We start from the raw sequence: 27,672 nt of genomic DNA, 5'->3' as shown, positions 1-27,672 counted from the left end.
AAATAAACCCAGAGAACTCAAATCATGACCAGCATGTTGTTATTAAGTACTTGTAATCCAAGAGGCACTAATGTGTTTGTTCAAGCAGAAGCATACAGGTCAGCAATTCAGAGACCTAGTTGTAAACTGAAACGACCGTTAAAGTTTGGCCTCAACATATTTTTTTCATGATTATGTTTTACCCTCAGATTGGTTACAGTAATCTCTAAAGAAAGCAGTAAGTTCTTCTATATTATTTTCTTTTCTAGCAATTTTCCCTGGCCCCATTCTCTTGAATAATATAACCTATATTTTAGTATAACAACTACTTTCCTACCGTATTACTCTCTAGGGAACAATTTTACATTAGTAGGGTATGAACAAGATGACCTCTTAAGTCTTTTCCATCACCACTTGCTGTAATATGGTACTGTAATATTTGACCTTGTTACGCAGCCTCTTCCCTTCTGTAACCCTTTGACTTTTACAGAAGAGCAGTCACAGCATTTTTAGGATACACAGAAGTGCTCTCCTTTGAAGTTATCAACCCGAAGTACTGTTTCCTGTACTTCAGAACTAAAGAGCATATTAGAGCCTTTTGCATTCAAGTGGAGAGGACCTGTATAAATAAAGCATTGCAGGGAAGTACGCTACGGTGCCTGTTCCATAGCTGGAATTAATAGGCTGAAGAGGCAGAGGATCTTTATTTTGTTAATATGTTGGCAAGGCTGTAACTTTCGAATATGCCTTTCTAGTGTTGCTTTTTATCTCAAGGAAGGAAGGAAGACCGAGCTGCTTAAGCAATTTGTTCTAGATTGGTACTGCGTCTGTGGACCTACACAGTGTACTTAACTTCACTGCCATTGTTTCCAACAACAGGCATTCCCCATGTGCCCAAAGTTATCAGTAGGCATCAGACTAGATGGGAAATGCAACTGTAAAGGGGAATTCCGTCTTCTAGCTTGCAAAATCAGAAAGGATAGATGTGAGAGAAGTAATTCGGAAATGGAAAGAAGAGGTGCCATGATATTCAAGTGATAAATGGATTCAAAGATGCCTTGCTATTCTGGTTTGTTCATAGCTTTCAGCTCACAGGGCAGCAAATGCTTTTTGTGACATTGGCCTGGCAATAATTTCTCCAGCTCCAGCCTGACTACGAAAGCCAGTTCTAAAAAAGATTTTTTTTGCAATGAACACCCCATGCATATTCTTTATCTCTCCAGAAACAATTCATTTATAAAGCCTGGGTTTTTTTCATCATTGAAATGCTTGAGCCATGGTTGAATCTTGGCGTTGTTGCTGCTGCTGCTTTCTGTGCAGTTAAGTGATTCCTTGTTGACTCTGGGTTTTAATGTCCCATTCTAATTTTTACTTCATAATTTAAGTAAAACCTGCATTGTGCTCGCCTGCTGTTGGGCTTTTTTTTTATTGCTTATGTCCTTTTTTTCCACAGCAGCAGTAGAAGACAACTGAGACAGGTTTCTGCAGTATGGAGTTGGGAAAACAGTAGCAAGTACAGAGGTATAAAACTAAGGGGAAAAGTCCTAGCCCTTTCTGTCAGCCAGCTTCACCCTGCTCTCAGCCCACATCAGCTGGTATGTCCTTCTTTCACCTGCTGATGAGTAAGTGGGGCCATAGTGCACTAAGTTAGAAATGGAACAGTTTTGGCACCGTCAGTTTTTAAGATCTTAGTATAATGCGGTGCATCAGAGAGTACCAGCTTCCATAGGATCCAGCAGATGAAAACTAAGGTTTCCTATTGCACGTAACTATATAAACACTTGCTGCGTTTTAGCATCTCCCATTAGCGTAAATCATTGCCATTTGTTTGCCATAGTGTGTACAGATAGTGTGACAAATGTTCTTCCTGGTTCCACGTGCACGGGGATGGGTCTCCAGGAGCAAAGGGATGGTAATTTAGAGCTTTGTGAAGGGGAAACTCTGGCTAATGGTTTATCCATGCCACATGGTTTGCTTGAAGCCAAGCAAAATAAACAGAAATTTGGTAGAAACAGTCGAGAGGAGAGATCAGTTTAGACGTGTTAGGCTCCCAGAGTGGAGCATGATGAAGACTGGAAGGTCCCTTCTACAAGCTGTATGTATAAAAACCCTCCTTCTTTTAAGTCTCACTGAATTGCTTAGATGTTGCTGTAGTTTATCTGTACGTTGGTAATGAATCTCAAGCGTTGACTAAAACCTGGAACCAAGGGTGGGGGAGTCTCCAGAACATTCGGGAATGATGTGTTCAGAAGGTAAAGGATGTGCCCTGAAAGGATGATTTCTCTCTGTGTTTTACACAAATGATTCAGTTTCTCACTCAGTCTTTCCATGCTTCCTAATTCTTAAGTTTAGTTCTCTGTAGGTGATCATTTAAGCATCACTGCTTTCTTTAAGCATTATTGTTTTTTGTATTAGTGGCACTCCAGACCTTCACCTCTCCTGCTGTCTGTTCTTTCTCTTACTGACTCCCCTCTGCTCTTCTGTACTTGTCTTTGTGTTGTTTCTCTGTTGTTTTGTGTCTCTGATTCCTCATCCTCAGGGTCATCATTTTTCTCCTCTGTCCTCTGGAGTTTTCTTATTGTTACTCCTTTTCCTGCAAATGACTGAATTTCATTTCATATCGCTTGGAAATACAGGAGCAAGAATCAGGGTACGCTTCATGGGGAGGACACTTGCACCTGGAGGATTGGATGCATTTATCACTGAATTTAAGTGTATAATTGTTCTTGTGCTGACAGTTTTATGTTAATTCCCCTGTGACAGAAGTGAGAACGTTTGGTGCTTCAGAGAAATGTTCAAAAAGGGTTAGCTCCAATTCTTCTTCCCAAAGTGGGGTTTCTGCCCTGTGGGCTCTCCCTGTGGAAATCCAGGAGACTATTTCTGCCAGTTGCTTCTTACAGCAGCAGGAAAGCAGACTTCTGCCCTTGAAGATGCAGGAAATTCCTTAAGCACAAACGTACAGAATTGCTCTCAAGTGCTGGCCACATCGGCTATTTTTCATTCCTAGTGGAGATCCCACCATGGAGTTCTCCCTGCTTGCCTGTCCAAACCCACGGGCTCCCTGGGGTATGCAGGTGGCTCTTTGCACCCTGTACTTTAAGCCTCAGCCAGCGTGGCTTTAGGGTATGGGATACGAAAGGATGTCCAAGGCTATTCTGTGGCTTTCCCTCCTCCCACTCCCCACCTGCGGGTCCTTTACAGAGAAAGGGAATAAGGATGTGGGTTTGAAGGGGAGCTCTTCTCATATGCAGGCGTAATAGGATCTTCTCCCCACAAAGGATGCCCCTGTCCCAGCCGGGGCAAAGGACCCTGCTTGCTGAGGGGACCCACTGTCCCAGATAATTAGCTAAGCAGCTGCTGTGTCTGAATGAAAAGGAGGGGGAGGGAGGGTTTGCTCGGATGTAGAACTGGGTCGGTATTCCTTGGGGGCAGCCTGCACATTCCTCCAAAGCAGTCGGTGCTGACGGTGACGTGGGCACAGCGTTGTGCAGCCAGGCTTCCCAAAATTGTACGCAGCCACTTCCTTGGCCTCTGGTCCTTTATAGTGAGAAAACTCCTTTTTGTCACTACGTGCTAACCATTCCTGTTATCAGTGGGAGAATATATAGCTTGAGTTCACACGTGGTGTGTTTTGCTAATTAATGCATAACAAACTATTTATAAAGAGAAAATAAGACCAGATTTGGAGAAAAAATGAGGATTTGTAACAGGCAAAATGAAGTAATTTCAGCAGAAGCAGCTATTGTGCTAATGAAATAGTGGGCAATGTGCCTGTGAATGAATCCCTTCTCCATGTATTTTCTAGGGGGTCTGGGAGGAAAAGGAGAGTGCCTTGTCTGGCCAACACATTTATGATTAGCTTTTGTGGACAAAAGCAAAACTATAAAGAGAGCCTATTCTTGGCACAGGACCAGGTCTTTTCTTAGAGGACTGCTTTAATTTGTTTGACATACAGTGAAAGACTGGCACACTGCACTAATTAGTTTTATATACAGTTGTTTCATAGATCTGCAGTGCTGTATGTACCCGTGGGCCCGCTGGAGTAAGCCAGTGAAGTCTGCCAGGCTGCTTCCTGAAGCCTGGTCGCAGGATTGGACCCGTACGCCTGACTTCTTTCTGTGCTGCTCACATTTTTACCCAGTTTTATAATTGCGTAAATTCATTCAGATAGAATATCACCCATTTCAAATTGGAATAGTGTAGTAATAAATTTGGAAGTGTGGCACTTGACATTCTCAGAAAGAGATTTTTTTTATTGTTATAAACATTTTTCTTTAATATTTTCCCCCCCATCAGTGCTGGTGGAAACCTAGGCAGTTCATTTAAATTCTAAAAGACTATTACTTCTATCACTGATACTTCTTCCTAGTGAGCACTTAATATTTTATTCGTTGTTGCAGGGACAAGATTCAAGTTTTTAGTTTCTAAGTACTAGCCAGTTTGCAAGTGGCTAGTGGAAGCCAGAGAATATTGCTACTTTTGTCCCATGCAAGGATTTTAGAAATGTATGGCAGGAAATGTTTTAAATGTCGTTTAATTAGATCTGCACCAGGTACCCAGCTAATGTAATCAAATGTGGAGTTAATCTCCCTTTTATGTTATTGTAAGTAAAGGAGCTCCGTCTTGAAATTACACTTTAAAGAAAAGAGGCATGGATGGGAGATGTGGAGGTCATTCAGGCAGCAACAAGTGAAGCAGAGCAACTCCCATTTGTGCTCAGCCAGATGTTCACGAGCTTTTGCCAATAGCTCAAAAGGCTGATGCTACATAAATTACTATATCCCAGGGACTAATTCAATGGGTGTGATGGAAGGGGAAGGGAGGAGGATGGTACCCTGTCAGTCAGAGGTCAGGTGTAATACATGGGATTGAACGAACCAATATTCAGCCAGTTCTGTTTTTTCTTTTATTATTGTGGATTGAAAACACTCATTTTCCCACAGAAAGCAGAAGAAAAGTCAATACTTTCATGAAGACTATAGAGACCGATTATTATTTTCTTTAAAAAGTCCTTTTCCCATGTAGTCGAAAGAGTTGAATACCCAATGGAACTTGAGCCTCTGATGGTCATCTTTGAAAATATAGAATCCCCTTTGAAAGCTACCAGTGGTCTGGTAACATAAAGATCTTCAAAGGCTTCTCTGGCTTTCTGAAAAGATGCCAATTGCAAACCAAACTGCCTCCCTTCCACTGCCACATTTGTACCAAATTCAGCTAGAGAAATCCCTTTTCGCCTAGCATGAGTTGTTTCCTCTCTAGTAGAGTTATTTTTACAAAAGTAAAAGCCAACAAAAAATCAGGATTAAATCAGGATTAAATAGCAGTTATCTTATAGAGCGTGAAGCCTTCTCTCAACCAAAGTGCTGCTGGTGCAGCAAATAGGAAAAAAATAGGAAGTTGTAGTCTGCTACCTCTTGTGTGTGTCTGTCTGTATCAGAAGCCCAATTGTCTTCGACGCTCTGCTTGTAGAAAGAAGTGGTGAGCTAAGAGAATCTCTTTGTCTTTCAAGAATACACACCTACCCATTGTGAAGTGAAGGATAATTTAACAAATGTGACTCTTGCTTGTTGCAGAAAGGTAAATAAAACTCAAGTCCATGCAAGTGGCTGGTTTTCTATCAGATAGTTTCAAAAAAGTTGACTCTGATTTTGAATGTTTGAGGTCGGCAATGCTGATGCTTTTTAATTTCTCAGAATGTTTTACAGTGTACAGATAAAAAGCAGAGTTTCAAGGTTAAGGAAGTACCAACTCAGAATCCCAAACAGTATTGCTTAATCAGTAGGAAGTCCATGGAGGGACAGAGTGCCTTTTCTTTCATAAAATAAAGAAATAAGCAGTGCCCTCTAGTGTTAACATCAGAGAGAACCACCAGGAGAATTTTCTGTCATCTAGGCATCTGCAATTAAACCTATTTCACAGCTGCACTTGCTGATCTTTATTTCTTCAAGAAAAGTAGTAAAAAAGAACTGCAATAGCATAGCTTATCAGGACATAACTATCAGAAATGTAGTCATTAATAGGTAAGCACAGTCAGTTATCTCAAACTCCCTGACCTGTTTTATCTTCTCTAATCTTGAAGCATATGAGTCTAGTACGTCTCCAGCCTGCTCCTGACCTGGGGAAGGGCGGGAGATGTGTTTTACCAAATGGCCAGAGACTTTTTTTTCAGGGAGAGGTATAGCAGCGAGTGTTCGTGCTTGAAGTTCAGATGTTCAAATTCTGGCATAAAGCAGTCCTGGTGTGTACGTAATGAAGCTTATCTACAACGTGTTATAATAAGGCAGTGAGCAGGTAGATCTTTTGGTCTGTCCTTGGAGCACCTCAGAATTTTTGGTCCTGGTGGTTGTAGCAGGTTGGACTCCTGTTTCAGAGCCACAGGAATCATTTGTTTCAGTTAAAGACAACTCTGTCAGGGATGCACCGTGGGACAGTCACCTCTGTGCTTTAGCATGTAGGGCTATTTCTCTGTTTAAAAGAGGGCAACACTTTAAATTGCTAATGTAGAACATGGAGTGTTAAAAAGCATTTGCTATCTGGTTTCTGCATCATCTTCATTGTGAAAACATTGTAAACATATGTTCCTTTCCCTCTCTTGTTTTTTTTGTTTGTTTTTGTTTTTTTTTTTTAATTTGGTTTTCTAACATAGAAAAAGTGTTTACGAGTGGCTATTGCCTTTCAGTTTCTGCTGATGCATTTTTGTAGCCCTGGTTGCAGTCTGGGGCGTTTTGGATGAGCCCCGAGGTCCCTGTGGTATTCAGTTACTGTTTACAAGTAGGAATTCTCTAAGGCCTTGACAGCATCTTGCTTAGTGTCCCTGAGCTGTAATCTGCTGTATGCGTTTGTCTTTTTTTTTAAAAAAAACCACGCAGAAATGCAATAAAAGCACAAGCTTTTATAGGGTGATCCATGCAGTACCTTGGCTTACACAGGCTTTCCTGCCTTGGGTTGGGTTTGCCATGGACTGTGTTTTTTCTAAACCGAAACATCTTGAAATGTAGCATGACCCCAAGGAGTGATCATCTCACTTTCCTCCTTGGGTTATGCTCCACCAATGTTTCTGATGGATGCCAGCACTATAAGAAGTGGGTGCCAAGACTTTCGTAGACAGTCGGTATATTGCCCATGTGTAACCATTTCAGGTGAAGAGGTTAGGAACTTGTATTTCTGAGGTGATTCAACAAGATTAGCTCCATGTGAGGAGGGATCTGCAAATGTACGTTGTCTCTGTGTAGATGGTAATAGACGTCAGGAATGAAATTACTTACCTGGACTGTTGCTCCTCAAAAGGGGCGTCAGATCAGCCCAAGTGTTTGTGATATGTGCTGCTGTCCTGTTGTCACTGCTGTTGCCAAACTTGATACTTCCAGTAGTTATTGATTCTTCAGCTCTAATGATAGACCCCTTTTTGAGCTGCAGTTAATAACTTCTGTCTTTGCGACATGTGAGCAGGGAGAGCATTGTTTGTGCTGATTGCCAAGGATGATGTTATGTTCTGTGAAAAGACCAAGAAGAAAAATGTTCAGCATTGTTTCTCTGAGATGTACCAAAAATCTGCACGCACCAATGAAAGCAACCAGCGTTATAGTATCATAACAATGGTTCGTTAGGACTTTACCCCGGGCTGGGATGATGATTGTTCCTGTTTAAGACCAAGACCAACAGATGGCATTTGTTAGGACATTGATATTTATGTACAAAGTTGCCAGCACTTTAAAAAGTGGTGCCTCTCCTAATTAAGATGATAATGTACTGCCTTGTTAGGAGAGGCTCTGCTTGTAATGATGCTGGTGAATTATGAATAGAGGGAAATTAGTAATAACAAATGCCAGATGGAGGTATCTTTCAAAGAGGAGTATTTTGTGTAATATGGCATGTAAAGTTGACAGACCGGGTCTTAAAAGACCTTTATTATTCTTTAAGCTTTCCTGACAAAATTACTCTTTATCCTGCCAAGAAATGTAGTTTCACATGCCAGTGCATTTTTAAGCTAGAGTAATTAAAGTATGTCTCTAAGTTTATGGCTTGAAGTGAAATCTGTTCCTCCAGTGTTTTGTCAGGAATCTATAAACAGTGCAAGGAAGGAGACAACTTATAACAACAATAGTTTTGCCAATTCTACACGTTCTGCCTTTGAAATCAGAGGCAATTAGGGATGAACAAAACTACTTTCAAACTTTACAAAAAAACCAAAAAGTGTAAGTTTTTTGCTGAAGTTTTACTTCACATTTTTCCTTTGGTTGAAGGTGACTGTTGGGAATAAGAAGTGTTTTTCAAAAATTAAAACCTGCCTTCTTTGATTGAAGTAAAAAATGATTACTGAGTTATAAATGCATTGAATCCTCAAATGCTAGGCCTTTTTTGAACTTCCTGAGAGAGTGAAATGAAATCTATCTTGATTTGGTAGTGTAAATTAGTAATTAAAAGAGATATAGACAAGGGAAAGCAAGAAGGAAAACTTTGGGGTTTGTTATTTCTTTTTCTCATAAGAATATTCCCACTCCACGGTCATTCCAGCTTTGATCTCATCACCTGCTGGCAGCCGTCCATTGCAGAGGATGTCCTTTCACGATGATCTGTGGGTGAGGCAAAGTGTGTCACGGCAGGTGACCGTGAAGATTTGATTTTCCTTTGTCATTGTCCTCAGATTGCATTAGTGTAATAAATTACAGTTGAGGACTGTAGAAGTGTTGAATAGAGTCTCTCTTTGTCAGATATACCGAAAGTAGCAGGCCAGAAAGACTTTTGAAGAGCATACCTTCTGCTCCATCCATGCATAGAGTCACACATCGCTTCCAAATACACAATAGTAAACTTGAGACATAGTGTCCAAGACTTCCTCCAAAGGTACAACCAGCGTTCAGAAAGATAGCAGAGGAGTTGCTTTTGTCTTCTTTACATTATTTCTATGAGTATGCATTAGTAGGGGAATAAATGAAGTAATATATTTCAGTATTGGATGATGAAAAGAAGGCTTCTGCTTCATTTAGAAAAAGATCAAGATCAGTTTTCATGAGAATAAGACACTGTTTTGAATTATGCTTAGAACAGACTGTCCGACTATTTCTGGTATTAACGTTCATTGCCATTGCAAAGAGGATTTAACAATAGAAAGATGAGAACATGAGAAAAGAATGTCTAGAGGGAAGGCAGTCAAGGATGGGATTCAGTGGCTCTAGCTTTGATAACAAAAGCAAAGAGTGCTCTCAGTTGAGTCTTTTGAGACTAATCTGGTACTTTCGGTAACCCCTAAATTTACCTTAATGCAGAAAGAGCAGTATTTTAAGGCATTTTCAAAAACGACTTAGAGCATTGTTTCTCACTGATCTTGTTCAAGCTATTGTGAATTTACCTGGGAGATGCCCTCTGAGGTTATGGACAACTAAAAGCTGGTTTTACTTGCACTTCGTTAATGAATGAGCCATGTATATATAAAAAAACTAAACTGCTTTCTTTAACAGCAGTCTGCCTAATAGGAAATGGGCGCTATGACCCTTCTGCTCCAACTCTTTTGAAATCTGTACTGTTTTTTTTCCATGTTGTCAGTTTTGTTTATGCTGACCTTCTTTCTGTTGTCTTTTTTTTTTCCAGAAAAACTTTATAACTCCAATGGACGGGAGCTGAGACGGGCACTTTTCTCCTTGAAACAAATATTTCAGGTGAACAAATAATGGCTGTTCATTCTGTGATTTGAATGTGAATTGAATTTCTTTTTTTAATGTAGGGAATAACATGGTTTCTGGCAAAAGATAATTTTAAGACTTCATTTGTAATGTGTAGTTAGCCAATTGCTTCTTAGGGTCTTTTCTCTTTATGGTCTGCAGGCCTTCCCCTGTTCCTTCAGTCTGTCGAAAGGCAGGACCAGATGTGGAGTAATGGCAGAGTTAGTGGTTGGAACTTGCCAGGAACTTGCCCTTGTGACTCTCAAATGAAAACTTAGGCTGCTCATTAGACAGTGGCATAGTTCTGTACTGGGAAGACTGGGAGGGGGATGTGAAAAGAGGAGCTAGGAAACTATGACTTGGGGTGATGGCCCAACATTGACCTAGTAATTGACAAATAGACTAGGTTTAAGCCACATCAAAAACTGAAATCGGAAGCAAGATACATGGGACAGATCTGATGAGGAACCAAGATGAGAGAGCTTTACAGGTGTTAGAATTTAGATTGAGGTTAGAGGAAATGATTTTTTGATTAGCTGAAAGATACTTCATAGAGCTGAGGAGGATGAATGAACAGTTTAAGGAAAGGCGTGGATTAGAATGTAAGTGTTCATTATGGAGGAGACTTGAAATCAGCAGCATTTTGGGTCCTGTGGGGAAGTAACCAATGTGAAAGATGTGGTGTGGATGGTAAGAAAGTAAATTGGATTAAAAGCTTGGATTTCAGATTGGTTTTACAGGATAAGGAGAAGGACTGGGGAAAGTTGCAGGACTGGAAGGAAACTTGTTGGAGAGAACAGATCAGGAAAAGTGAAAAGAAAAAGTTGGTGGGAACTAGACCATACTGCCAACATGATCCTAAAATGGAATTCAGGATGACACATTTCATTTCTATCAGTAAATGCAAAATAAATAAGAAAAGCACCTCTCCTCCTTTATTAATGTATCCAAATGGAGGATAACAACCTACAATGATTTTCAGCCACAATAGGTAGGTGCAAGGGTTTAATTTAGCATTTTTGCGTTGTTTTAAATAGACATTTATTCTAAGAAGTATAACAACATTTAACAATTCTGCAAGACAGCAGAACTGCAAATTTCCAAAACGCACAATGCTGTTTGCAGGTTTCAAAGTTAAGCATTAAGAATTTAAAAAATGCCAGAATGAAGACTTTCTGAACAGTAGGAGTAGATGGTGAAGTGTGGACCATTTAACGGAAAATTTTGGTAGTTGAAGATGTCTTCTGTATCTGAAAAATATTCTTGAAGTCTGAAATTTTTGGATAAAGAAGGAGTTCCAGCTCCAAAACAGTCTGGTCATCTGATGTCCACAGATTGGGAAAACCGTTGTCTCTTCAAGGCATTCCCAGGGAAAGACTGTTTGAGAATCATAGTGATGCAAGCTGGGTTTCCTTGTGAGTCTGCCAAGTGGGTGGACTGTGTGCTCAGAAGAAATTAGGCAGGTTTCCAGGAGTCTTCTCTGGTTTCTTCTCTTTTTTGTTCACCTCGGTTGTTTCTGGGAAGTATTTGTATTTCTCTGAATTTATATATTCCACAGGTTAATCTGGGCACTGACACATAATTAGCAGTGGGTGCTAAGCCTCTTTCCCCAGTCATCCCAGACCTCCCATACCTCCCATCATGACTTTTCCCAGTTTGGGTATTCATAAATGTTCTGTTCCATGGGGATTATTTGAAGTCTAGTAGGTATTTCGGAGCACATAGTGCTCAGTGCTTTCAGTGAACACACCAGTAAGATCTCTGTCTTCTAGTTGATGAGCTGTTTTCATTGAAATGTTTAAATATTTATCCAAATAAATTTAATTGGAGTTGACTGGGTTGAAGAGTAATGAGAGGGAGGGGAGAAATGATGCACACAAACCATATCTGTGGTTGGTTTTGGTTGGTTTTTTTTTAAGTGAAGCCTGTCTGACAGTTTCAGAACATAATTTTCCTTGAAAAAGTCCACTTCCCTGTTTCCTAATGAATGTGATATGGAAAGGCATTTGGGAATTATCTGTTACCACTTTAAGTAGCTACCTGGTAGGACTGTGGCTGTTTGTCGAACAAACATACCCTTCAAAAAAATCTTTGTATACTCTCAAAATACAGGTTCTCGTTAGTGGATAATTGAAGAGAAGTCTTTTTCAAGCTGGAGAGTATTCATATCATATGCTCAAGTATTTGAGGTAGTACATGTCAAACTGCAAAATGGAACCCTGTATGATGTACACTCCCGTTTGCCTGTCAACTTCGCTGTCCTTAACAACAGTTACTGGCATTGCTATAAGGGCATCTTTTGAGCATGATTTTAGTTTATCTTGTGATGAACCATGAGAGAGGACGTAAGATGATTTTTATATCTATTTTAGAAAGAAAAGCTATTTCAATTTTTTAGTGAAGAAAAATACAAGTTAATATTACAAGGTCATATTATAGACGGAACACTATTCTGCAGAAAGTCATACCTAATTTTTGTCTACAACATTAAAGTGTTGTTAGCATTAGAAAGCTATCATTATTTTAAAAGTTATTTAAAAGGTCTATTTTTCAACATAAATATCTCTTTGATTTTTTTATCGCGTTATATTTAGTATTTTAAATTCCTTAGGAATATAACCTTTCAGAAATAAAATGTTGACTTCAAAACCAGTCTTTATTTTCATTTTAACAAATTTTCAGAGTGTTGTGGAGACTTCATCATGTCTTTCGGTGCCAAGACAGTTCGTAACACCATGTTTTTATAATCATTTCATCATAGCTGAGTTAATTTGGCACAGTTCTGTGTCAGTATAATTTTTAATTTAAAGACCTTCAAGGTAACGTGCAGTCTCTTATTTGTATTAAGTGGGAACAAGCCCAAGTTTTACATCAAATATGAATTCCAAATAGTCTGAGTTCTTGGTTTTTCACGCGAGGCCTCAGCAAAGCTTAGCAATGTTTGGCAAAAGCAATCCCTTTGTTTCAAATTTTAAATGAAAGATTCTTTTGGCAAGTCCAAACTTGGAATTTCTCTTTGGTTTCTTCTGGTGGGCTGGTTTTGGCAAAATAATGAAGTTATGTGGAGCATTTTTCTTTGACAGTAATGCCATTGTGTTCCTGTCATTCATTCTGAAGGGTTAAGATAGCCACATTCATCTTTTGCTGGACTGTACTGTAGTATTCTTCTTCTGACTTACCAGTATGCTTTTTGACGAACAAACTTCCGGAGTAAGGAAAGTAATGTTCAGATGAGAAGTATATGAAGCACTTGACCTTAAAAGAACTGAAAAAAGAAATACAGATATAATTGACAACCTGCTGAAGTATAGGTTAGCTCCCTTTGAATGTATTTTCTGACAGAATTCTGACTTGCTTGGTTCTTGCATTTGTCAGAGATTCGTGAATTTTGTGCAAAGTACTAAAACTCCCAAAGGCATCCAGGGCACAATCCAGCTGAACATTACACTTAAAAAATAAGGGTCAAAAAACATTCTTGCATTTCCTGATTGTGATATCATAAGAGAGATAAAAATACAGCTGCTTAAAGCATTTAATTCAATATCAATCTTAAAAGCAGAAAAATTTGGTATGAGCACTATAATATATGTAAATAGTGCTGCGCAATTTACGTGATATTAAAAAAGTTTATTTAACAAGGCCTCTGATATGACTAGATGTAATATAAAGCAGGCACATTTTAGAACATATAAACAAAAGTGTGCCTTGTAGTTACAAAGCATTACAGACCATAATTTGAAATCATGCTGATTGCATCATTTCAAAATATGAAATAACTGGATAAGAATATGGTGTTGTAAGAAAAAATAAGAAAGCTGTAAAGCATGTTTCAAGTCTGCTGAAATCTGTACTCGTGTAAAACTGCTTCTTAAAGTTTTGGAAAATATTTTTAGCCAATCAACGGGTTAGTTTTTCTCGAAAGTAGACCTAAAGGGTATATTTTAAAGTGTTGAGCAAAAAAGCTGTTTTTCTTTTAGGACTGCTTTCCCCACTAAGTGTCATTTGACAAGTGCAGGAGATCTCCCACTATTTTTCTTGAGGAACCTAGATTCCCGTTTTGTGTTGTGATCAGAATATCAGGCAACACAGTTACAGAAATTCTCTTACAGAATTTTCTTCTATTGTTGAGAAATTCATTAATCATTGAACAATTGAGCTTTGTGTAAAACATCACAAAGAACAGCTATGTAGAGGCACTGGAAACATTAACTAGAAGGTGTTTGGATAGAGACAATCTTATCACTGAATGAAATCAAATGTCACACACTTCAACTGCTAAGGAGTCATCAATCATCCTTAGGAGAGCAGAAGGGGTATTCTGTGTTTGCCTCATTGATCTCAAGGAAGGAGGCTGCTCCTTCCCCTCTTGCAAGCATGACTGATGACTCCTTAGGGTTTGAAGCTTCGAGACACTTGATTTACGGGCTGCTGTCATCACTTGTGAGGCAGGCTGCCACCTCTCCCCTTCAAGAGCCCTCTTGGAAGGGTTCTTGAGTAAGTCATGAAGAAAAGAGAAACCTTGATTTTCGTCCCAAATCTAATTCACCGTAGTTCTGCCTAGTAATTTACATATCTGTTTAATCCTACTTTACAAATGATATGTCTTGTTACTGTTTGGAGATTATAAATAAAATAGCTATGACACAGGAAATGTCAAGAGCATTTTCTCGATTTTGTTGGGAAATAGAGCGTCTTCATGCCTAGGCAATGTTACGGGCTAAGATCTAAACAGTCCTTAAAGACACTATAAAATGTGAACTTCTTCCACCACAAGGACAGCTTAATTTGGGAAGCCACCGTTATTTATTCTCCAATTTGTGTGAATTTTTGAATTGAAACAGGGAGCCTGTCTCTTTAGCTTCCTCAGGTATGCAATGCACGAACATTGTCTGATCTGCTGCTTGGTTGCCAGGAAGAATATACCTGGTAGGGTCTAGTCTAGGTGACTTTTCTAGTAATTTTTAATTCCACTATTAACTGAGAAGAAAAAACTACTGTGTATTGATGTATCTGCTGTCTACTCAAGGTGCAAACGATGAAATTCTGTCCCCATCAAGTCAGTGTCAGAAAATGTCTTTAGTTTCATGGTTATTTTTACTTGGTGGTTGAATGTATACTGGTAGATGGACTGTTGTAAACAGAGACAGTGACAGCAGGACTTTTTTTTTTTTTTGTTTATTTCCCTCTAAATGCTTTGTCTTTACAGGGGGAGGCAACCAAAGCTTTTCTGGCTAATATTGTATAGAATAATCTGATACTGGGGTGCGACTTATTTTTGCTTGCTTGCTTCTTACACTCCCAGGGAGAAAAAAGCTATCTAGGTAAAAAGATCCTGTCATTATCTATGCCTTCATTAACTGACATAATGAAATACCAAAAGCAGAAAGTTACTTCCAAATGATTACACTTGCTGAAAATAATAGTAGAGTTTCTTTTCAACGTTCTTTCTTTCAACGTGCTTTAAGAATTGTAGTACGGTTCCATTCCCTTTCCTGAAAGACGGAGTGCATCAGTTTATTGCTCTGTACAACCCAAACAGGTAGCCCGCCATTTTCAGTGGCAGAACTTGATGGTATCTCTGAGATCTTTCTCAGGTGAACATGGCATCATGCAACTGCAAGGTTAAGTGCAGGGAAAGCACTAGAAGCAAGCATTGCAGTGTCACAGTAAGATGGCTTTCTACCTGCAGCTCCCTCAACTGATACGGGAATTGGGCAGGTTATGAGAAAGTAGTGAAGTTAATGACCAAAGTTACTGAAGAAGCAAAACACCACATTCAGAGTAAAGGGGAAGCAGAAGGTTCTTGGAGAAGGTGGTGGTGAAGATCAGGCAGGATCACAATAATTTCATCTCGGTAACTGAAGAAATTAATTGTCTTTAATTAACTTAAGAGATGAGTGATTTTTTGGGGATTTCACTTACATCCACTGAAGATATCTGTATTTTTGTCTTAGCAGTGCAAACTTCTATTTCCTTCCCGGTGTGTAAGTGCCAGTGTGTGTCTTTTACAGGCAGATTATCCGTCAGAAAAGTATAAACATGAAAGGCTGTGGGCTGATTTTTCTCCTTGGTCTTTGGAGAATTTGTTGTATGTATACAAAAGGAAGAAAACTCTTTATGAAGGGAAACTCAAAATCTTAAAGGAGCAATTCTTCATTCATATACAAATAAGATGCGTGTCACTAAGGAAGAAAAAGTAATAAATGAATGGGAAATGGGTCGTAATAAATGATGTATTGGACCTTGATAAAACAGTACAAATATGAGCTGAAAGTTTTCAGACTTTAAATTTGTCCTTTTTTCATGGGCACCCAATAGGAAAGAGCAGTTATTCTAAGAAGTTACTTTAATTTCACTAGACAATATTAGTTTTTTTTAAAAAGGAAAAAAATAAGAGATTGCGAAGAAAGTTTTAAACTTTTAAATCTTTTCATAAATGTACAAAATGTTTGTTGTCTACCTGGTACCATATTTTTCTTCTGTTTTTGTTGGCTGGAACTTGATGCTGTAAACATTCCTTAACTGTGTCTAAAACACACAGATTTTGAGTCAGAGGAATCTCAACAGATCTAATAAAGCAGGATTTGATTCTTATCCATTACTTTTTTTTTTTCAAGATTCTTTTTCATGTGCTGCAGGACAGCTCCTGGGATAGCTGCATGGCCAGTGCTGGTTGTCTTGGGTATCTGTATACCTGTCATTTGAGAAATTTGAGAAAGACTTGGAGAAAGACCGTCTTGTTTAAAGTTTTGTATATTTTTACAAATTTGGACAGATGAAAAAAAAATCCAGAGATCTCTGAACCTCTTCTGCATTAGAGTACTTCCTAGTATCCTCAAGCTTGAAGAAATTCTGTCTGTAAGAGAATTGCATATTTGTTTCAAGGTATTAAATATTGGATATATTTTCATGCATTTTAATTTGTTATGTAATGTTAACTATTAAAACATTTATTATGCCTCTATGTGTTGTTTCAGCTATCCAAAAGAAACTGCAGAAAGGCATACAATTTAAAATGTGTCCACATGTAAAGGAGGTGTGAAATAATAAGCATTGCAGCTTCTCTGCTTTGCTAATGGGAAACACCAGCAAATGCTGCATTTGTTTTGCTGCTATTTTTAGTGCAATAGAAAACGTGTTCTTGAGAAACAACAGAATATTTATTTTCTGGACTTGAGGGTATTTCAGAAGGGAGACTACAGGGGATTAATGGCTGAAAATCAAATACTTTACTCTTGGGTGAATTTCTGTATCTGTTTATTGGTGCCAAGGTGAAAATCCATAATAAGCAGTAGCATGGTCTCTGTTTGAAATATTTTTGTCTTGGAAAGAAAGAAAATTTATTTTTAATACTTTAATGGCGTAATGTTATGATTAGCTGGCACAGATGCATTTAAAAGGCTGGCAAAAAAAATGCTGGCATTTGGTGATTGCTACTTAGGCAACTGACTCACGGCAAGGATATGCAATAGAATTGATACTTGAGGGTGAATTTTCATTGTAATCATCACTAGAAGCCAAACTTTGCATTGCAGGTTGCTTAGATATATTACCCCACTGAAAGTAAAGGGGGATGGTTATTTCCTTGCATGTTGTTGCTCCATGTAAATAGATGGGAGACTAGGAAAAATGGAAACTGTGAAAATACTGATGTCTTGATACCACGTTATGGTCATGCTTCTACACAGATGTACAAGGAGTGAGTTGGGAAGGTGTAGAGGTTGGGGGAGAGAAGCAAATAAGGAGTGCGGAATCAGCACTGAGGAGTGTAGGGAAAAGCTTGGAGAGCAGAGGGGTGGAAGCTGTGGCACAGCCAGTGAGGGCAGTAAAGCAGCTGAAGTGCATTTGCAACCACCAAGGGGAAGGAGCTTCCATTGAGTGGCTGCTTGGCCTCAGTTACCTCTAGCAGATGACTGCAGTTTTGGGATGTCCCAGTCCAGGGCACCCTTGTTCTCAAGGAGTTCTTCTTCTAGGTGTGCTGGTGGGAACATGGGGGAAGGAAGACAGCAACTGAACTTGCCTAGCATCCTTCTCTTGGGGTACCTTCAGAGTTGCCAAGTATCAGGGAGCAAAAATACTTGGCTTAGATGGTCTCTTTGTGACAGGAGAAGACTCTCCTCCTACTGACCTCGAGAACTATGTTTGGTTTGTCTTCTAAAAGTATTGTCCTGACTCAATGTAGAGCAGAGGTTTCATGGCTTAATAGAACACTTGCCAGCTTAACCACCAGCTCATCTGGTCCATACATGGAATTGTTTTGTAGCTGCTAAAATAATTTAGGTTGAAATTGCAATTCGGTCTTGAGAGACTCATAGGACATAAGTTTATGTATGTATGTGTGTATATATATGTGCGTGTGTGTGTATGTTTTTGGGATGATTTCTTTCCAGATTTGTTTGCAATAGATGACTTGGCCCTTAAAATGGACTGAAATAAACAGTGACAATTGAATTAGATAGTATCAGGCACTTCTGGATTGGCAATCTAGTATTTTAATTATATCAATAATTTTGGAGTCCAAAGAACAGAACTATAGTTTAAATTGTGGGAAAGTAACTATAAATTATATCTTGGCGGTCCATTCTCCTTCAATCACTTCCTGACTATGTTTACTCAGTTTTCAAGCCAAAATGAGCTTTTCTAACTGCAAACATTGCAAGCCAATCTTGATCTATAAAATGCAACCTGTTGCTTAGCCAGTAAAAAAGCTGGACTCCAGAAATGGTCTGGGATTTCTGTTTCTAATAGAGCACAGCATAACTCTTTTATTACTACATCATTGTAGTCTTGTCAATGGGAGTAATTATTTTGCTGGTAACTTTAGCAGATGTGATGCATACTGAAGGCAGGTAGCAATAGTTAAAGATACTCTTGTGGAGACTTTATTGTGGTATATTTCTCATGTCGAGTAATCTGGGGTCACAGAGAGCACCTGAAAGGAGGGCTGAGAGGAACTGGCTGTTAATTTTCCATTGCTAATAGGGCAGAGCATCATATAAGCATTTGAAATTATGTGGGCAACCTGTGGGCGTGAAGGTTTCCAGGTAATGGAAGGGCATGTAGTGATAGGACAAGGGGGGGGGAATGGCTTTAAACTGGAAGATGGTAGATTTAGATTAGATATTAGAAGAAATTTTTGACTCTGAGGGTGGTTGCCCAGAGAAGTTGTGGAAGCTTCATCCCTGGAGCTGTTCAAGGCCAGGCTGGATGGGGCTTTGAACAACCTGATCTAGCAGGAGGTGTCCCTGCACATGGCACGGGGGTTGGAACTAGATGATCTTCAAGGCTGCTTCCAACCTAAATCACTGTATGATTCTATGATTCTGGTTATAGCCTGTGCTACCGCTACCCAGGGCAGTCAGGTTAGGAGCAAGCTGTGGCGTTGTTTTGGTTTGGGTTTTTTTTGTATACATGAGGGTTTGCTAGAGCCAAAGGAATGCTTAGGAAAAAAGATCAGTAAATTTCTGTTCTCCTTATACTATTAGGAGTAGGAAGTATGGAATAAGGACCTACCCATTATTGATGCTAACGGAAACCCAAATTTCATCATTCTGCCTTTATCCACTTAGTAACAGGAGGCTTTTCAAGTATATTGTGCAATCGTCCTGCATTTTACTTTCTTGTGGTGGAATGCCAGATGTATTGTCATTTGAGATTTACGCCAGCGAAAGCCTGCAGTCGCGCATGCTTTGCTCTTTGACCTTCCTACTCCTTCCTCCCTGTCCTCACTGGTCAGCTGCTGTCCCTCTGCCACTAATTTACATCCCCAAGTGAATGAAACTTAATCCCTAAACCTTAATCCTCCTAAAACCAGATGAACTTTGTGATCCTATCTTGACTTTATAGGAGATTTAAAAAAAAAAAAAAGACTGAAAAAAATTTATTTTTCTCTACTTCCAAAGAGGGTGGCCATCATTTATAATTTTGGGGGGACTTTCTGCAAGTGCACTAGCATTTTAGTGATCCATTTATTTTTCTTTGTTTATTTTATTTTTGTCACACTGAGCATAATCGTCTGGGGTTTCTGTTTCAGTTCTCCCTCCTTGCTGTGCAGCATGTACTCCTGCAGGGGAATCTGAGGAAGAGGGGTTTGCAAGGAGACCTTGCTCTGATGTATTAATGTGGAGCGGCAACAGCGCACTTTCCCAGCATAATATTTCATCGATGAACGTAACAATGAGTAAATATTTCCCGAGCTCCCCCTCTTAAAAAATAGTGATTTTTTTACTTCAGGAGTCAGGCAGTGTCTGAATGAGCCGTGCCCTTTCTGCCTGTAGGACTCTGTATTGGGATACTGCCAGCATCTTGTCCCGCAAGATTTCAGGGGGCAGAGGAGGATGCTCCTCCTCTTCGAATCCAGTACGGTTTACATTTCTTCTTTTATGCTACATTGCATGGTGAAAGGGCAATATTCATCTTGTCTTTTGCTTTGGTGAATTATCACCATGTTCAAATGCGAATGCAGTGTATCTTTGTGAAGTTACTGGTTTTGGTCTACAGACAAAATCAGAGCTGACCTGAGAATCATTAGAGTTTAAATCCCTCTTAATAGGGATGTTGTAGAGTGACAGAGCAGACAGGGAAGCTCTTCCTCAGACAGAGGGTGAAGTGTGTCAGCTGCTGGAGCTCAGTGTGAGTGCAATCCTCTCCCGTAAGCCAGTAGGCAAAGCTTAGCAAGAAGATTCTCGTGGCTATGGCTGGTACCCCGGCTGCCTGTGCTGCTCTGACTTCTAGGCTGGATTATTGCAATTTTTGCATTTTGGAAAGTTTGGTCGGTACAGAATGTGATTGCTGGCTCGCTCCGTAACATGTCATGTGGAGGAACAGGCTGGGGAACCCCATGGTTCCTTATTTAAAGAAATGAATGTTATAAAATGTGCAACATTTAACTTTGTAGCAGAAACGGGAGAGAATTGTACAGCATAGGATTAAATGTGGAAATGCTCAAGCAACCAGAAACAATGGGATAGTTTATGAAAGGAAAGGAAAAAATAAGGTAAAAATGAGGTGGTTCGTGGTGAAAATCTCATGGACAAGCATCTTGTTATAATTCCTTGGAAAGACAGTGCTCTGCACAGCTGTTAGCCACGTAAAAGAGAAATATGTATGTGCATATCCAAATGTGAATATTCAGTTACTAATCCAGTTTTCCCAAATACTTGGAATGGAGCTTTCAGCAGTACTTGTTAGCTTAAAAAAACCCAGAAATTCCCCTTGAGAAACTGTGTTCCAAAACCTTGATTCTTATTAGGAAGCGAAGCAACTTTGTTGTGGCATAAAAATAATCATGCTTTGGGTAAACGCTTTCAAACATATGGCCCACAGAAATAGCAGGCTTCAAAAAGATTTATCTTTAACAATATGTAAACAATTTATCTTTGCACGTAGAAGCTGCACATCAGATAAGATGCATTCTCGCAAAGTGTCATTCCTAGAAAAAAAGTCTTCGGTCTCCACCTTCAGATAAGACCTTGCAAAACTGCAGTAGAGAATATATCGAATGGTACAGAGACAGGAGAACGGGTAGGAAAAGTGGGAATCCTGCCTACACTTCTTATTCTGCTAGTAGCCCATGAGCATACTGTATAGACTGCTTGATCACAGGGTTTGTGGGGTCTCTTTAATAGTGAGGCTGAGTTATGGAGGTGAAAGTATGATTTGTACTTTTTGCCAACCACATAAGCAAGCTTTAAACTCACCAGTTTGAATATATTTAATGTCTTTTTCATTATACATTCGACAAAAACAGAGCTCTATTACAAAGTGACATACATTATCTTGTTTTTTCTTTCATCTGAGGTGCCTAAAGAGAGGAAGAGACATGACCTATTCCAAGTCTATGAATGAACGCGTAAAGTATAGTTATCTGGCGAGGCCAATGGTATCTTTTCATAAAGACTTTAAGTAGCCAGCCTTTGTGTCACTGCACAATCTTTATAGTTGCAGGAGCTTAGCAGGAAGCTTTAGAGAGCTTTGCCTGTGTTTTGCTGCTTTTCTCATCAGTGCCTTAATGCCTGCTGATTAGGGGGTCATAAATCTTTGTGATATTAGTGGAGGAGTCCATTTCCATGGCAAATGACAACCTTTCCCTGCCTCCTTCTAACTGTTATCACATGCATGTGGCAGCTACTTGTATGTATCATTGTCACAGACACCATATATTCTCTACAATGAATGCTCTCTTCCTGGAAACCTGAACCTCTTACTACTGCTGGAGAGTAGCCTTTACTCTTGAGGTCACCTAACTTGGCAAGTCAGTGAGTTAATGGGTCTGAAAAGATTATCCTAGACCAAAATTGATGTAAACATTCTCCTTTCAATGTAGAACGTATGGGCTTGGATGCCTTTCATCTTTCTTTGCACATTCCAGATGTTTGCTTCTTTCCTCTCATCGTATATACATGATGGGATAGATAATGTACTGAGGTCAGATTTATGTCTAGAGCATGATGTGTTTGTACTCCGCTTCATTACACCTTCTTTTTCCCTTTTATTTGGGAAAGGAGAAGTACCTTAAAAGCTTTTTTTTAAATTCAGGTTTGATTTGTTTATTCAGTGCTTTCCAAAAGCGGTCTGGTTCGAGTCCCTCATCCCCTTCATTTCCTTTGCTGTTCTCCAGTAATATATCTCCTTTCAGTCAAGGATGAGACTATGCTGTAGTGGTTTACTCCTTTGGCTGCTTTGAAAAAGTTTCAAAATGCAGATCTCAGAATTTGCTTTGGGAAGGTCTTTGTTTGGTTTTGGTTTTGGTTGGTTGGGTTTTTTTGTTTTTTTGTTTTTTTTTTTTTAAAAAAAAGGCGCCAATATAAAACAGATCTTTAGCATGAGATACTTTGAGACATAAATGCTATTTTTTCCCCAGGCGATACTGTAATATGCATTCACTATTTAAGATTATGGGGAACATCTTAAAGTTATAATTGGTATTATTTCAGTTTTTATCTTTCACTGAATGTCAACAGCCCTTAATGGCTGTGTGCTGTTTAGAATTTTATTTAGTTTTTGAGTTTGACCTGAAGGTCTCTGAAGCTGAACTACTGTTAGCTTCTCCAGCATAGGGAATATTTTTTTGTATCATCCAATTGTCTTTTATTTTCATAAACAGGCACGTTAGGTCTATTAACAAACATCAGAATCCGCAGACCAGTTATTCCTTTTTCCTGTTTTTTCCAGTCCTGCTTATTTGACTGTGAGTCAATCCAGAATAGATTATTTTTTTTCTCAACTCAAGGATGATGCAAGCACACTTGATGAAAAATCAAAATGTCTACTCAAGTATCAACAAAAGGTATTTAAAGAGCAAGGAAGTGTGCTCAGAGCTAGGACACCATTATCATCTGAAAAAAGAATTGTCATTATTTCACTCAGTAGTTTATATTGTTATATATCTTGTTTCTCTTAAATTATACAACGGTGTTGTCCGATAAAAGATGCATCTATTTGTCATCAGATTTGTAGAAAACCTATTTTTGAGGATGTTTTGCCCACAGCTTTCTTGATTCTGCACTATGCTACCAAGTTCTGTTAGTTTTTCTAAATTCTGCGTACTCCTGTCCATCCTGTCCCTTACCTTGCTCCCACCACTGCCCATTCTGGGTAGGGGAAGTTTGCTACCTTCTTTATTCAGTAGCAGGGAATTTTTAACCATTTACCCTTGAAAAGCAAAGTAACTTACTTTCTAGGCGTGCGAAGTTCTTGTGAATTACCGTGGCATGTGGCCTTAGTTTACCTGAACCTTGAATAAACTTTTCTTTTAGCTTAGCTGATGAATTCCAGGGATATCTTCCTCTCTCTTGAGTTTTAGAAGAAGAAAGATTCAAAATTCTTGAAGAACAAGAAATTACTCAAGTTTCTTTGAACTAAAAACACCATATACAAAGGGATGTTGAAACATTCAAGGTCTTGTTGGATGGGGCTCTGAGCAACCTCATCTAGTTGCAGATGTCCCTGCTCGTTGCAGGGGAGTTGGACTAGATGACCTTTAAAGGTACCTTCCAACACAAACTATTCTATGGTTTTATGATTCTCTGTGTGGGAGGGAGTAGTTGCCTGCCTCCAAGGGGTGGCCAGGGAGGAGACTTCTCTGGGGTTCCTGGGTATGGTTCTGGAGGTGGCACTCCATCGTACAATGTGAGCTTGAACGTTGCTTGCTGTCCAGTGTGATCTAGATCTGTATATTGCGTGCATGCATATTTTTTTATGTATTTATTTGTAGTTGCTTGATTTTAAATGAAGTACCCCAAGTTTGGGGGGAATTAACTTGAGATGTGGGTTTGATCATCAGAAAGTATTTTATCTTGGGTGCTTTCTTGTTTTTTGAGGACTCCATTTGTTGTAAAATGTTGTTCTGGAAGGTCACCATGGGAATTTCGGCATTGCTTGCTGCACAAATTAACTTGAGATCAATTGCTTCAAAATTAAGAGTTCAGTCCTCTGACTGGTGGCGTTTGGGAAGGGCTTTGCCAGAGGCCACTGCTCGGGATGGGACAGGCAGAGTTGCATGTGCCCTGGCTGACCGTGCCCCTTCCTAGGCCCCCATCCCACGCTCTTTAGATGGGTGGCTTGGCCAAACATACAGCAACCTCCCTGCCAGCCAGAGGTCCCCTGCTGTAAAGATGTCCGTAGGTGATCAATATAAACAGCCTTAACTCTTCAGTTCTCTTCTGGAACGGCAAAGCAAATTCCTTGGTGGGCTGCAGCGGAGGGGGATCTGTGCATGCACCTTTAAAACAGAGGAAATCGGGATGTAATTAGCGCTGTCTGTATTAACAGGTATATTGTCAGTGTACTCTTCCTCTACCATCTTTTGAGTATGGCAAACGGATAGAGGAAATTTGTCATCTTCATAAAATCATGTGTTTGCGTCTGTAGGGCCCTGGTACGACATGGGAGTTTGTAAACTTTCTAGCTCTGCAGAAAACACTATTAAGGATTTTATCTATCTACAGAAAAAAATAACACCCTCAAAAAAGAAAATATTGAGACTAAGAAATAAATAACATTTTTAGCTCAAGTGTGCCATGGTACTGGATTTTCTGTCATGTGTTTTGGGGTTTTACGATACACTTTTTTGCAAAGATGTGGGGAATGATTGTATGCTTCCTCTTTATATACTTTTTAAAGGATAAATCACCTTTATGATGTGATAGATTTGCGTATCTATACATGACTGTAGAATACATATTTAAATTGTTTTAACAAACTTTTTCTCATAATTTCTAAATTTGTTACGAATTGCTAGATCACCTTAGAATTTTAAATATCACATTTGGCCAGCTTTTAAGAATTAAGTAACTTAGCTCTGGTGAGAGAAGGAAATTCATAAGAAATAAACTGTCAGGCTGAAAGAAATTTGCAGTAAGCGAATTGTCACACTAAAAGGGGCTTGATTATTTTATTTCCTTTGGCAGTTTTCTAAGTGTTTGCAGTGAATTCGGAAGTCACTCTTAACTATCTATTGTCTGGATCTTGGCTTCTCAGGGCTGCATTACTGGAAATCTGAAAATTCTATTTAATACGCTGTTGTGGATGAAAATGTATATTAAAAATACTCAAAGAAGGTAATCATCAACTATGATTGTCCACAGAGTAGTTGTCTTCCATTAATATTTTAAATTGATTTTGTGCCTAATTTGTATGGTTAATTCATTAAGTGCTCTCTGATGAAGATTTTAGTAGCCTCCTGTTTGTCTACATGAGCCTTCTCTAAAAGGAGAAGGCAAGCTTTAGATACGATGCTCTATAGTCCCCTGGCGTAGTAGTGCATATAGCGCCCAGCAAAGCCCTCCTCTCCCTGGTATCACATATACCTGTGATACGGGATCATTCTGCTGCACTGAGTAAAGGACTGATGGTTAAAAAAAAAAGCATGTCACTTTAACAAGTATAAATTCCCATGAAATACTAAGGAGTATTTTCTCTTGTGTTTGCTGTGTTTTCCATAACAGTGTGGGAATATTATCTATTGGTGTTCTTATATTCAACACTATACTTTCCCATTCTAAATATAATGAATTAATATTATGTTAAGATAATGAATATAGTATTACATTGCAATAAATGCGAGTTTTAAAGTTTTGCTGTATGCACTTAAAATACTGAAACTGGAATTATGCTAAGGCATAGAGACGACCTTCTCTTGTTTCTCTTGACACTTAAAGGCTTTAAGGATATCTGTTTATGTGGTATGATGAGATTATAGTATCGGGAAAAATGTCTGCAAGCCTTTAATGAAAAAAAAAAAATCAAAAGTCATATTTTACTAATTTTAATCTTCTGTAGTTGACCTAAAGGTAAAGGCTTGTTTTTTCTTGCTTTGCATTGATGTATTTAATTCTGATTTTAAAATTCAGAATTCCGCTTCTGGTCTTCTATATAACAACTTTCATATCAACTTGCTTACATCATCTGAAATGTAAAGTCAGTGTTGCAGGCATGCATTTGTTTTTACATTATGATATATCCTGTTTCTTTGCTTTTCAAAATTCTAACACAGCTTTTCCTTTCTTCTGTGGCAGGATGACAAGGACCTGGTTCATGAGTTTGTTGTCGCTGAAGGTCTGACTTGCTTAATCAAAGTGGGAGCAGAGGCCGACCAGAATTATCAGAACTACATCCTGAGAGGTAAAGGAATGCATCCAAAAGTTGTTTTTATTGCTCTCACAGGTCTGCTGCAACTTGCCGCGTTAAGTGTCTTGGAACGTGTTTCTCAGTTTGATCCTGATTGTTGCATGTTAGGCAGGAAAATTACGGGGTGATTAATACTCACTGCTGAGCAGGATGAATTGGAAAATTCAAATATTGATAGTCTCTCCATTGTTCAGCTTTTCTTGTAGATTATACTGAAAAACTGTAATTCCAAGAAGGAAAAGGCCTTTTAAAGCTTTCACCAGATAGTTGTAAATGTCAAAGGGCACAGAGCAAACTAACTTGGAATGTGATTAGTAGCTATGGAATAAACAGTGAGATGGTCATATCTTAAGGTCAGTTAGCTAGTAATAATTTTTAGCGGTCTGATATTTTGGAGTTAAACAGGTAATGAGAAGTTTACATTCCGTTCTTTGCACTTAAAAGATAACTGACAAAGGTAGGGTTTGGAGAGTGATGCGGAAAACGTGTGTTGCTGGATTAGAAAGCTGATTTACTGTATTGTGGCCCAAATGAATGCGTGTGATTTTCATCGAACCAGGAAACTCAGGCTGCAAGTTCAGAGAGTTCCTTCAGTGTTTTGAGGAGTTATGAGTGAGGGGAGAACAGTCACACCAAGGGATCTTTGCTGCTGGATGATCTCATAGTAAATAGTGCTAATGAATGCATACTTGTGGTGGATTGCTCATTTGAATTTTCTTAGACTGACGTATATAGCTGTCTTTACAAATGTCACTTTGATGTATTTAGCTGCCAAAACTCAAACTGCAAATTGAGAAGTAAAACAAACACAAAAATGCGGAGAAGGATTTTGTAAGAACCAGAAATGCTGTTCTAGAAAGCAAGGGTGCAGATAGTAAGTGTGGCTTCATGCAAAGAGCTTGAAGATTAGACTGCACAAATACCAGCTTTTGGGGGTATAAAAGAAACCAAACCAATACCACAGAATTATATTCTATGTCAGTAGTTGTGCAGTGATATGAATGTACTTGAATAGTAGCTTGTGTGTACTCAAAGTAAAAGAGCGTTAACCACAGTGAAGCTAGACAAGGACACAGAAACATGCAAAAGAAAAAAGACTTTCTTTACAGCTGAAAGAAAAAGTTTCTGGGAGAAAACTGGCTGTAGATGGTCTCAGAAAATTCAGTCTGGAAGCAAAATAAAGGTGCTGTATTGGACAGTTTGGCCTTCAGTCTGGGGGCTTACTCCTTTATCAGCTCGGCATTGATCTAGTGTGGCTGGATGATGTCTTTGTCCTTCAGCTGGGTTTTGCAGCCAAATAGTGAAAATTCAAAACAAGGAAGCCTGATAGGTGTTTACACTACCTGTATATCCAAGTGGCCTCATAATCCAAACACTGGATAGCCCTGCAGCTCTTCTGCTCCAG

The 27,672-nt window shown here is 39.1% G+C and overlaps 1 protein-coding gene across 1 annotated transcript in view; it reads left to right on the top strand.

The window, feature by feature from the left end:
• FHOD3 (formin homology 2 domain containing 3) overlaps positions 1–27,672 on the top strand; it is a 363,610-nt gene that overhangs the window by 139,783 nt on the left and 196,155 nt on the right. The window contains exons 3-4 of the mRNA XM_009885444.1: positions 9,568–9,635; positions 26,156–26,261. The gene's annotated coding sequence lies outside the window, so the exon portion shown is untranslated. The remainder of the gene's footprint in view (positions 1–9,567; positions 9,636–26,155; positions 26,262–27,672) is intronic.

Source organism: Charadrius vociferus, unplaced genomic scaffold (genome assembly GCF_000708025.1).
Source record: "Charadrius vociferus isolate BGI_N301 unplaced genomic scaffold, ASM70802v2 scaffold174, whole genome shotgun sequence".
Classification (NCBI taxonomy): domain Eukaryota; kingdom Metazoa; phylum Chordata; class Aves; order Charadriiformes; family Charadriidae; genus Charadrius; species Charadrius vociferus.
Note: the sequence above shows the minus strand (reverse complement) of the source record. Positions and strands in the feature narration are given on the sequence as shown.